The sequence below is a fragment of the Nansenia antarctica genome, assembly GCF_963989245.1.
Source record: "Nansenia antarctica genome assembly, chromosome: 2".
NCBI classification, from domain to species: Eukaryota; Metazoa; Chordata; class Actinopteri; order Argentiniformes; family Microstomatidae; genus Nansenia; species Nansenia antarctica.
Genome location: NC_137675.1, coordinates 78,587,191 through 78,591,583, shown reverse-complemented (window position 1 = coordinate 78,591,583; position 4,393 = coordinate 78,587,191).

Below are 4,393 nucleotides of genomic sequence, written 5' to 3'. Positions count from 1 at the left end.
GGATAGTGGTAGGGGTAGGGGTAGATGTAGAGGTAGATGTAGAGGAAGGGGGAGGGGTAGATGTAGAGGTAGATGTAGAGGAAGGGGAAGGGGGAGGGGGAGGGGTAGATGTAGAGGTAGGGGAAGGGGGAGGGGTAGGGGTAGATGTAGAGGTAGGGGTAGGGGTAGAGGTAGGGGAAGGGGGAGGGGTAGAGGTAGATGTAGGGATAGTGGTAGGGGTAGGGGTAGAGGTAGGGGTAGAGGTAGGGGTAGAGGTAGAGGTAGGGAGAGGGGTAGGGGTAGGGGTAGGGGTAGAGGTAGGGGTAGAGGTAGGGGAAGGGGAAAGGGGAGGGGTAGAGGTAGGGGTAGAGGTAGATGTAGGGATAGTGGTAAAGTGTATGAATTTGATGGTGGGGACAGTCACCCAGCAGAGAGAGGAGATGGTGACTCATTTTACAGAGATCCGTCTCTCTCACTTTCTCTCACTTTCTTTCTCTTTCTCTGTACCTTTCCCTCTCGCTCTCTCTCCCTTTCTCTCTCTCTTTCACCTTCTCTCTCTCTCTCTCTTTCTCTTTCTGTCTCTCTCTCCTTCTCTCTCCCCATCCCCCTCCCTTTCTCTCCCTCTTTCTCTCACTGTCTTTCTCTCTCCCCACCCCTCTCCCCTCTCTCTCTCTCCTTCCCTCTCTCTCCCCCTCTCTTCACCTTGTTCTCCTCGGTTTCTCTCAGTTCTGTAGTTACATAAGCCTGCTCAGTGCGTTGTCATCGACCGACTGTGGCAAACTCAATCACCTCATACACACTCTGTGACGCATGTATGCACACACACACACACACACACACACACACACACACACGTAAGTGAGTAGGAAGCAAGGCCGAGTGGCTCTGAACTTCGAGTATTCATCACACCAACACCCAGAAGAACACACACACTCACACACACACACACACACATACCCACACTCTCACACACACACACACACACACACACACACACACACACAGACACTACTATTGTGAAAAGACTTGTCTTAGTTGTCAGCTTTTGCACTATGCCCTGTGGTCACCATATGTATACAACACACATTTCCCATTATGACACACACACACACACGCACAGTGTTCCGTGCAACCTGTCATGCACACACATACACACACACACTCTTCACATAGTGATCCACCCACACAATATAAAGCTGAAGAGACTGACTGTTCCGTCCAGCTTTCATACAGGTGTGGAGAGATGGATCTAACTGGGCTACCTTATTATGCAAACCCCCTCCCCCCTTCTCTCCCTCTCCCTCTCCCTCTCTCTCTCTCTGTCTCTCTCTCTCTCTCTCTCTCTCTCATCCTCTCTCTTTCTCCCTCTCCCCCTCTCTCTCATCCTCTCTCTCTCCCCCTCTCTCTCATCCTCTCCATCTCTCTCCTCCCCTCTTTCTCTCTCTCTCTCCTTCTCTCTCCTTCTCTCTCTCATCCTCTCTCTCTCTCTTCCTCTCTCTCTCTCTCCCCCTTTCTCTCATCCTCTCCCTCGCTCTACTCCCCTCTTTATCTCTCTCTCCTTCTCTCTCCTCTCTCATCCTCTCTCTCTCTCTCCCCCTCTCTCTCATCCTCTGTCTCTCTCTCTCTCCTCCCCTCTCTCTCATCTCTCTCTCTCTTTCTCTTTCTCTGCAGGACCTGTGTTTGTGGAGCTGATATCGAATGGTTCTGAAAAGGCAGCAGAGCAGGAACCAATCTTCTGTGTTCACTCTGTCAACATTTGCATACTCCGGGTTTCTGATTCGCACCCCCGGTTCAGCCTACTGTAAGACAGCTCTGAGTAGGGCTGCCAACTGGCTCACTACCAAAAGATGCCGTGCCACTGCACGGGGTGGGGGGTGGTGGGGTGGGGGTTTGCAGGAATTTGTAGGTATGAGGGGGCCTGTGATTGGACGAATATACGGGACAAGGGAGGTCCTGTTTATTCATCCAGCCCAGAATACGGGACATCCTGGCTACTACGGGACAGTTGACAACCCTAGCTCTGAGACCTACTGTAAGAGACTGATGAGACCTACTGTAAGACATCTCTGAGACCTGCTGTAAGAGACTGAGATCTGCTGTAGCTAGCTAGCTATAGCCCATAAGCTATAGACCCACTGGTGTTTGAGAAAAAGGGTTGTTGTTGTCGTTGTTGTTGTCATGGGATGGGGAAGCACCCAGCACTTCCTTAATTAGGCCCTTATACTTCCTTCTATTTACCTTTTGTTTCTTTTTATTATTACTACTCAATCTTTTCAGTTTGTAAAGCGTCTTTGAGTGTCTAGAAAAGCGCTATATAAGTCTAATGTATTATTATTATTATTATTATTATTATTATTATTAAGATATGGTCGGATGGCTTTCAAGACAATGTTGATGAAATGCTCTGGCTGAGGTTGAGAATGTATTGAGAGAAAGGGCCTCTATGTTCTGGGAGTCAAAACACTCCTTTTGTTGCACGGCAACAATGCCCACATCTGAGTCGTACGGTCAACAAAGCAGTGTTTACAGTGTGAACAATAAACTCAACTACACCTGAACATCAGGGGAGGCTGGTGGTGGTAGACATCGGAGGACCGTTGTAATGCACGGAATGGATCTGAGGAACGGACACAAACAGACACAACGGTGACCGTTCCTCATTCCGTTCCGTGCGTTACAATGAACCCGTCCTCTGATTTTACTAAGATTTTAACATGGTCTTTTCATCTGGTAATATCCTGTTGTAATACAGTACAGTCAACATTCAAATGATCTGATACAGATGGGTAATCACCACACTGTTCTACCCTTTCACTTCCTCATTTAAAAAAAAAAAATCACAAAGGCAAACACGCATGTTGTTATTTACATACAGTGTGACGCCGTATCCTCAATGATCCTCAATGTCTGCTTATGGCTCTTCTAAGACTGGAAAACGGTCGAACTGTAAAACAAAAAAAACAAAACAACAACGCAGAGTCAAACTCTTTCTCATAATGAAACAAGCTTCCCACGGCTGTCAGAACTGCAGAATCACTCCCCATTTTCCGTCGGTGACTGAAATCTCTATCTCTTCAGGCTACACCTTAACTGTGTCTCCTGAGACATCTACTACCCCCCTGCACTGTCCCTCCTGAGACATCTACTACCCCCCTGTGCTGTTTCTCCTGTGTCAATATAAACATTTTAAAAACTTGCACAACGACTCCCAATGACCCCTGGCCTGAGCATAGAGTACTTTTCCTGCTACGACTGGTGGATAGATGATTCACTTACTTAGTCAAATGTATTTGTTGTAAGTCGCTTTGGATAAAGGCGTCTGCTAAATGTCTAAAATGTAAATGTAAAACATAGGGACAGAGGGATTTGGAAGAGATCAGGGGGGTATTCCATCAGTGTCGCGAAAGGACAATCCAGGCTTATTTTGATCAGTCCTGTGAGATTTATTAAGAAATCAGCCTTATTTTGATAAGTCTTGCAAGGTTTATGATGATTTGACATTGAAATCATAGAGTGGGAGAGAGAGAGAGAGAGAATATGAGAGAGAGAGAGAGAGAGAGAGAGAGAGAGAGAGAGAGAGAGAGAGAGAGAGAGGGAGAGAGAATGAGACAGAGAGATACATAGATTGTACCTCCACGCTTCACCCTCCACCCTCAGGCCTCCTGCGATCTCCAAACTCTCATCCAGAAAACTCCCACACACCACCTCACTGTGACCTCTCTCTCTCTCTCTCACACACACACACACACACACACACACACACACACACACACACACACACACACACACACACACACACACACACTAATGAGCTTTCAGGGTGGTATCAAAATAATGAAATGCTGCTCCCTGGTGGCCAATCAGAGAACTACTTCTCTAGTAGCCTACTGTAAAAATGTGTTTAGCCTCGGAACTAGAACGGTAAACCAGGGGAGGCTAGTGGAGGTAGAAATCGGAGGACGACGGTCAGATGGACAGCCCATTAAAGAGCAGTGTTTTGGTACCAGTCCCAGTCAGTCCTACACCTTGACCCCTTGACCTTTGACCCTTGAGGTAACCTAGGCTCTCAGTCTTTCTTCTCATCTTGTTGGGAAAGCTTGGGGGAAATTAGAGGCAGAAATTGGCTCGTTTTCTCTTTTTCAAGAGTAATAATAAAAAAAAAAGGGGTGTCAATCAGAATGTGACCTCTCACAGCCAGCGCTCCATTCTAACAAAATCAGCTAACAACACTCTTTAGTTGTTTGTCTTATGAGGATCTCTCTCAGTCTTCCATGAAATTCTTCCCACTGTTTAATCCTCATCATATTATCCTCTAACCCCAAGCAGTGATCGCTACCGCGATTGGCTGGATGTGAAGCTAATTAGAATGGCCCAGGGAGGGGCGGAGCACCTGTTGTGATGTCTGTCTCGGGGG